This window comes from Acyrthosiphon pisum, chromosome X (genome assembly GCF_005508785.2).
Source record: "Acyrthosiphon pisum isolate AL4f chromosome X, pea_aphid_22Mar2018_4r6ur, whole genome shotgun sequence".
NCBI classification, from domain to species: domain Eukaryota; kingdom Metazoa; phylum Arthropoda; class Insecta; order Hemiptera; family Aphididae; genus Acyrthosiphon; species Acyrthosiphon pisum.
This window is the reverse complement of record NC_042493.1, coordinates 107,805,604-107,814,756: the sequence shown is the minus strand read 5'-3', so window position 1 is coordinate 107,814,756 and position 9,153 is coordinate 107,805,604. Positions and strand designations below refer to the sequence as shown.

The following is a 9,153-nucleotide window of genomic DNA, read 5'->3' as shown; positions in this document are numbered from 1 at the left end:
TAGTACTCATCCTCAAAGTTAATTTTTTTTTATGATTTCGTACGTTTCGGCATAGGTTTTACATTTTTGTGTACTGTTTTAGATTTCATGGATGTTTCCAAAACAGGATTTGAATTAGTGATTTCATCATTGACACTATTTCCTTCAATTAAATCCTCCTCCACTGTTTGCAAATTGTCTTTGCCTTGTTCGTCCTCCGTCTCCTCTTCGTCACTTTCGTGGTTAAAATTTCTTTCTGTTCTGATATGCATACAATTAATTATAAATTAGTAAATTCTTATATGCATTAATGGTATGATTCTAAATATTATATAAGGTTAACTATTTATATATAATCGAAGTATATATTTACTTTCTATTTTCCATTGTTGGTAGCAAGAACTCTAAAATTTCCGAGAATACGTATTTTTTTTTTTTTATGAGCTGCCTGGCCAGACTTTGTAATAATTTTTTTTTTCGCAAGTTTTTCCACTTTTTTTGCAATTCAATGACTACAATGTGAAAATACATAGATTAATATAAAGTCAATGTCTTATACCTATGCATTGTCAATAATAATTTTATAATATTTATTATTTAATTATTTATAAATTAACGTAACTTGGATTTTATTAATAGTAACTCATTACTATTATTTAATAGGAAAAATGAATTAACCAACTGTAATAAATACTCATGCCTAATACTAAAATTAATAAAATTACTTTATTCACAATAATATTATCAAATACACTTAGTGAGATATTATAGACCGACTGACTGTCTTCGCTCAGAATTGTTTTTCCAATGTATTTATAGAATCTAAAATATTTACATGAATATTTACGCAACAACAATTTTGAATAAAATCAAATTTTATACACTAAATCAATAAAATAATTGTTATACATTTTTATTAAACATTGATTTTTAATCGAGTTCAAATTCAATAAATCCATTAGACACAACTTATACAAGTTTAATATGTTGTTTTTTTTATTTAGATACTTGGCTACTGGGAGAAATTGTTCGTCTTTACATTTCGACTTTTTGATGGGAGTATCGACCATAGCCAAAGTAGTTAATGAAACGAGAGTAGTATAAGAATGCCGATCCTGGGACCACCTCCCGTCATCACCTCCCCCGCAACCCCTACCACCATTTTTATTTCTTGTTAGTGATTTTTTTTCAAGTCTTAATAAATTTCCAGTGTTTATTTATATTTTTTGTAAGTTTTTAAGATCATTAATAACATAGCCGGTTCAATCACTGACAACGCTGCCATCTATAAAAAGAAGCCGTTTGCGTACGTTCCACCATCAACTCCGGCTGCCCTAATAGATTCAACATCCTACACATAAGACTTTACCACTCGCAAATTTTTACTTGTTGGAACAGATCCGACCTATGATTTCCAACCAGTCATCCATATATTGACCTCTTAACGTCACGTGAAGTTGTCAACAGATTTTCTAAGACGCATATTCTCGCTTAAGGGTAACGTGCTATCATTTATACTAGACATACCAACATCATATAAACGAAATACATTGCTCGAGACAGATTTTTTCAAATTGTCGAGTATGGTATACGTAGGAGCAAATGTTTTAGTAATAGAATCTAAAACCGAGGACGGGTGTAGAGTTCTTTTGAATCGTTCAGATCTAATTCAGCTACAGAACTTTGAATGGAGTATTTCTGCGAGTATAGGGGAAAAGATATATTCATCAAACCAAAAAGTATAAAACAAATGGACCATCATTGAGAGTACTTGATTGGAAAAACTCTTCAAGTGGATACACCGCCTAAAAATGTACACGAAATGAAAATTTTTATTAACAACGTAGAAGTCAAGCAAACCAGTGAAAACCAATACCTCAACCAAATCAAAATGTTTGCATCCACGCAATTAGCAAAACTTTGTATGAATCGTCTGAGACACAAAACACACCGGTGGTAATTCAGAAATTTACTATTACATATTATATAAAATATTTAATACTTTTTATATTATTTTAGCCATATGACAAGAATTTTAGAAGACTGTCATCAATTTCACCAAGCTTTTCACCTGTCAACGCTGCTACCTACAAATTGCATGAAGACCCTAATAGATTTAATTAGACGGATGAGGATTATGATTCATCTAAGGTAATTTATAAAAAATATATTTTTTTTAAACAAAACAATTTTATAATTTTATATTTATTTTTCCAGCCGATTGATCAATTTGATGGACCAATTTCACCCGATGAAAACTTCAATCCAACCTATACATCATCTTAATTCAATACACCGTCGTCATCTCTATCAACTGTTGTCGAACACCAAACACCAATGCGTAAAGTAAAACGTAGACTATTTAAATATTTTTGTTAGAAATCAATAATTTATGTAAAATATTAAAAAGACATGATATATAAAAAAGTAGATTAATTTATTAATATTAAGGTTTGCAATAAATATTTACAAGGTTCTTACTTCCCCATTAAATGGATTATAAGTTATAATTTGGTCATGTAATATTAAGCATTATGCTGAAGTTGAAACCGGGAACGCTTCGTCTGCTTCTAGTTCAATTCTGAGGTCAACAGTCAACATTTTCACATTATCGTTTTGTCGGCTCATGTCAATAACTATGATTGGAGAGAGATTTTTGAATTCTGATCGGTTCAATAGAGGTGTTATATAGTCGTGACCATAGTAGATTTAATATTTAATTTCGAGTATTGGTAATGTTGTCGCGTGAAAGTCACTATGATCGCTCGATTCCTCAAGATGAGATTATAGTAAGTATAAACATACGAATATTCAAATATTGTAGATAATATGATTAGATTTACTAATATCAGTTAATTTATTATAGATTCAATTATCGTTTCGTGAGTTATTGCAGTCATCTAGAACGATCCGTAGGCATACCCAATATTATATTATTATGCAGCTAGCGTATGGTCTCAGGAGAATAGTGATTTTTGATTCAGAACGTATTAGGGATCAAATAGAAATGCAATGGACGATAAATGTGATGACCATTTTGTCATATTTAAAATTTTGACTTTCACACATCACGTTTTATATTACACAGGATAAGAAACCTGGTATAAATATATATTAAAAATGTATTAACTAATAAATAAATAATATTTTCTTTTTAACCATACATCAATTTATATTATTTCAGAAAAACTTTATGCCCACTATCTTCACTCACATAATATCAATTTATACCTAGCATCGTGTTTCTCAAAATAGTTGAAAATATTTCAAAAAAACCATTATTCTATCAAAGTAAATGTTTAAATCAAATGTTTCACCTCTCCTTCACTATAAAATGTTTGAGATCAACGAACGGTAGGTACCTTACCAATATGATCGGTCAGTGTGTATCCAGTATTTTGTCCGGTGTACACACATTTCACGTTTACCCTTTTTGTCAATCGTTTATTTCACACACGGATTTATCTATTTATATGATATTTTTATTTTCCATAGTAGGTATTTATTATTTATTATTTAATTTGTGATAATCTGATCCAACGCCTATAAAATGTGAGTATTTTATTTTTATATTGTACATAAATTATTTATTAATTACATATAATCCGATTTTTAGATGTCAAATAATTCATCTCCTAGTACTCCGAGGTATGGAGGAGATGAGTATCACCGACGTCTTGCCGAAATACCCATGGACAATAGTCAAAATTCAGATCAACAGTCTCCGGATTTCCTACAGCACATCAACAACGTTTTTTATAAAATTAATATACTTGTTATATTTTTCGATAAATTTTCTACCTTTATCATAAACAATAATAATATGGAGTATAATTGTGATAAGTGTTCATCGTCGTTTACTCGCAAAGATAGTTTGAAACGTCATGAAAAATCTCATAGTACACATAAAATTATCTGCAACGTGTGTAAAACATCGTTCGTTCGGGCGGACAATTTATTACGTCACATTAAAAACTTCCATGGTACGTACACGATATTTCATAAAAATAAATAAATTTAACTATACATTTAGAATTTTTTTCTAACAATTATTAATTTATTTTACAAGGAATTGATAATGTTCCTACACCTCGTAGAGGTATTGATGTCGGAATTATTCCGCCAGTCATCGCATCAAACCATCAACCCGATCAGACGGAGATCGCACCACAGATCTTTGTGCCTAACATGGGAGCTGGGTCGTCTCATCAAACCCAAAGTGAACCTCAGTCAAACGTACAAGACGACACAACAAACGAATAATGGTGTAATGATGGATATGATAATTTGATTTCTATGATTGAAGACGACTATATTTGCTAGAATCAAGGTAAGATTTTTTTTATTAAATAGGTGTAGTCATTTTAATAATTTTCTTATTAAATCGTAAGGCATACTCCTAAATAAAAAAATAAAGGCAGTAAAACATAATAAAACAAAGCGTTATATCCTCAGTTCAATTTTAAGGTAGTTTTTATTTTTTATTTAGGTAAACGAGAATATAACGAAAATTCTAAATCAATGGTTAATAATAAACGTATCCGAATGAATAAGACTACGTGCACGAAATTCGTAAAAACAAAGTCTGCTTTTAAAGGGTTATGTACAGAATTTTATAAGAAGAATTTAGATAAAATTATAGACGCGGGGGAGTTTTTAGAAATTTCAAAGCCGGGTTTGTATGAAATAATCGATGATGCAGTTAAACAAATATAAAATGTGCAATATAAAATTAGAGGCTACATATATTCTACCAAATACGGATAACATACAAAACAGAGCATATTTTAAAACACAATCGAGGTCCGTATTTGAAGCGGACGATATGCAATTGACGATCCAGACGTACAAAAAACATATCATATCCTTATACGAGACCGCGATCACCAGTTTCCCTGTGAATGGGGATTCGTTGCCAAGTCGTTGTCAGAACTCGGCAAAGGCAAACGGCTCGTTAGTAAACCGGTTGGAAGACTCAATTGGACACATAATACGTCACTTGTCGATCCACGGAAAACAAGACAAAAATCAATAAGTGTCCATGTACAGCGGTAAGTATCTCTCAAGTAGATATATTCCGTTTTATATTTGTAAAAATACTTATATCACTGAATTGGTTTTCAGAGTTCAAGACAAACGATTAAGAACAACTCAACATGTCGCAGATGGACCTAGTACGGCTACTGATTCGTGAGTTTCAATAAATGTACACGAAAAAACCTTATACTTAAAAATTTTAATAATTTTCCAGAAATTTACCTGACAATGACGAGACTGTCTTGGAGGCAAGAGTCGTTGTGCCAAAACACATCAAAACAGTTCTAAAAGTAAAAGGATTCCATGACAAATTACCCAAAAACCACAAAATGCTCATTTTGTATCGTGATCTGTTAAAACAAAGCCACCCAAATCAGGAAAGGGCCGTACTGAACTATGTCGCCATCATAAGTCGGGTCTTCGAGTACGTTTCATCAGCTATGGAAAAAGCCGAAAAACCACCGCAACATTGGTCAGATATGCTTCAGGAAGATCAACTAGTCATTCAATACCTGGATAAGTGAGTTGACCCTATTGAATACCAAAATCATTACAATCCAAACCAACCTCAATACACTGTGTACCTGAGCGATTAACTCTTTCCGATAACATTTGACCTCTACGACAATAACTAGTTATCTTAAGCAGCTTCGTGTCTTATATACAAAAACTATTAAAATGTTTTCTTTTTCAGATATCGATTTCCCAAAATTCCTGCGTCTCCCACACAACCGTGCCCTTTAGTGTTAAGTCGTATTAACCACTCGATGGAAGTGCTATCTAACTATTATAAAGGGGTCGGATTGTTTATAAAATATATTTGTTAATTGTATCGTTATTTTTGTATAATGTGTATGCTTGGCCAACTTATACCTCGTGCATGGTAAATGGAACATACCTGGTGTAGTAGATCCTACAGAACATATATCATCACACATTACACCCGAAAGTTCTGTAAACAGTATGTGTGATATAACCAGTGTATTAGATCCTATAGACCTTATTTCAACACACCTTACGCCGGAAAGCTCTGTATCCATGATTGTCGATGAACCGGTACCAATTATTGCCAATATTTTAAGGGAACCCTCAGTTGAAACAGAACCCAGTGTGCAAAATCAACGGTTAGATGAGCAGACTCCAAAATTGGCCCGTAACCAAACGTTACGCGTGCTGAAAGCCGCTGGGCTTCAAGAGAAATTATCTGACAATCATTCATTAATCGTGCTTTTCCGGGATGCGATAAAAGATAGGTATAAATCCAACGTCTTGCAAAACTACCTAGGAAGCATCCGTCGAATATTTTACTACGTTGATAACATATTGAGTAATGCAGGAACACCGGCCCAACATTGGTCAGATATGCTCTTTCAATATCAACTAGTTATCGACTACTTTGACAAGTGAGTCTAAAATAAACATATACTAACCTCTCATACATACAACTTGATGATAATTTGTATACAATGTATTTCATTAATTTTTTTTTCATAGACGATTGGCATACAACGCAACGCCATTGACGATCCAGACGTACAAAAAACATATCATATCCTTATACGAGACCGCGATCACCAGTTTCCCTTTGAATGGGGATTCGTTGCCAAGTCGTTGTCAGAACTCGGCAAAGGCAAACGGCTCGTTAGTAAACCGGTTGGAAGACTCAATTGGACACATAATACGTCACTTGTCGATCCACGGAAAACAAGACAAAAATCAATAAGTGTCCAATGTACAGCGGTAAGTATCTCTCAAGTAGATAATATTCCGTTTTATATTTGTAAAAATACTTATATCACTGAATTGGTTTTCAGAGTTCAAGACAAACGATTAAGAACAACTCAACATGTCGCAGATGGACCTAGTACGGCTACTGATTCGTGAGTTTCAATAAATGTACACGAAAAAACCTTATACTTAAAAATTTTAATAATTTTCCAGAAATTTACCTGACAATGACGAGACTGTCTTGGAGGCAAGAGTCGTTGTGCCAAAACACATCAAAACAGTTCTAAAAGTAAAAGGATTCCATGACAAATTACCCAAAAACCACAAAATGCTCATTTTGTATCGTGATCTGTTAAAACAAAGCCACCCAAATCAGGAAAGGGCCGTACTGAACTATGTCGCCATCATAAGTCGGGTCTTCGAGTACGTTTCATCAGCTATGGAAAAAGCCGAAAAACCACCGCAACATTGGTCAGATATGCTTCAGGAAGATCAACTAGTCATTCAATACCTGGATAAGTGAGTTGACCCTATTGAATACCAAAATCATTACAATCCAAACCAACCTCAATACACTGTGTACCTGAGCGATTAACTCTTTCCGATAACATTTGACCTCTACGACAATAACTAGTTATCTTAAGCAGCTTCGTGTCTTATATACAAAAACTATTAAAATGTTTTCTTTTTCAGATATCGATTTCCCAAAATTCCTGCGTCTCCCACACAACCGTGCCCTTTAGTGTTAAGTCGTATTAACCACTCGATGGAAGTGCTATCTAACTATTATAAAGGGGTCGGATTGTTTATAAAATATATTTGTTAATTGTATCGTTATTTTTGTATAATGTGTATGCTTGGCCAACTTATACCTCGTGCATGGTAAATGGAACATACCTGGTGTAGTAGATCCTACAGAACATATATCATCACACATTACACCCGAAAGTTCTGTAAACAGTATGTGTGATATAACCAGTGTATTAGATCCTATAGACCTTATTTCAACACACCTTACGCCGGAAAGCTCTGTATCCATGATTGTCGATGAACCGGTACCAATTATTGCCAATATTTTAAGGGAACCCTCAGTTGAAACAGAACCCAGTGTGCAAAATCAACGGTTAGATGAGCAGACTCCAAAATTGGCCCGTAACCAAACGTTACGCGTGCTGAAAGCCGCTGGGCTTCAAGAGAAATTATCTGACAATCATTCATTAATCGTGCTTTTCCGGGATGCGATAAAAGATAGGTATAAATCCAACGTCTTGCAAAACTACCTAGGAAGCATCCGTCGAATATTTTACTACGTTGATAACATATTGAGTAATGCAGGAACACCGGCCCAACATTGGTCAGATATGCTCTTTCAATATCAACTAGTTATCGACTACTTTGACAAGTGAGTCTAAAATAAACATATACTAACCTCTCATACATACAACTTGATGATAATTTGTATACAATGTATTTCATTAATTTTTTTTTCATAGACGATTGGCATACAACGCAACGCCATTGACGATCCAGACGTACAAAAAACATATCATATCCTTATACGAGACCGCGATCACCAGTTTCCCTTTGAATGGGGATTCGTTGCCAAGTCGTTGTCAGAACTCGGCAAAGGCAAACGGCTCGTTAGTAAACCGGTTGGAAGACTCAATTGGACACATAATACGTCACTTGTCGATCCACGGAAAACAAGACAAAAATCAATAAGTGTCCAATGTACAGCGGTAAGTATCTCTCAAGTAGATAATATTCCGTTTTATGTTTGTAAAAATACTTATATCACTCAATTGGTTTTCAGAGTTCAAGACAAACGATTAAGAACAACTCAACATGTCGCAGATGGACCTAGTACGGCTACTGATTCGTGAGTTTCAATAAATGTACACGAAAAAACCTTATACTTAAAAATTTTAATAATTTTTTCCAGACATTTACTTGACAATGACGAGACTGGCTTGGAGGCAACAGTCGTTGTGCCAAAACACCTCAAAACAGTTCTAAAAGTAAAAGGATTCCATGACAAATTACCCAAAAACCACAAAATGCTCATTTTGTATCGTGATCTGTTAAAACAAAGCCACCCAAATCAGGAAAGGGCCGTACTGAACTATGTCGCCATCATAAGTCGGGTCTTCAAGTACGTTTCATCAGCTATTGAAAAAGCCGAAAAACCACCGCAACATTGGTCAGATATGCTTCAGGAAGATCAACTAGTCATTCAATACCTGGATAAGTGAGTTAACCCTATTGAATATCAAAATCATTACAATCCAAACCAACCTCAATACACTGTGTACCTGAGCGATTAACTCTTTCCGATAACATTTGACCTCTACGACAATAACTAGTTATCTCAAGCAGCTTCGTGTCTTATATACAAAAACTATTAAAATG

At 33.8% G+C, this 9,153-nt stretch overlaps 1 long non-coding RNA gene across 1 annotated transcript; it reads left to right on the top strand.

The window, feature by feature from the left end:
* Positions 1-5,061: 5,061 nt before the first annotated feature.
* On the top strand, positions 5,062-9,117 carry LOC115034676. The gene is made up of 3 exons (XR_003839998.1): positions 5,062-6,756; positions 6,831-8,483; positions 8,558-9,117. It is a non-coding gene; the product is annotated as an uncharacterized LOC115034676 (long non-coding RNA).
* Positions 9,118-9,153: the final 36 nt, after the last annotated feature.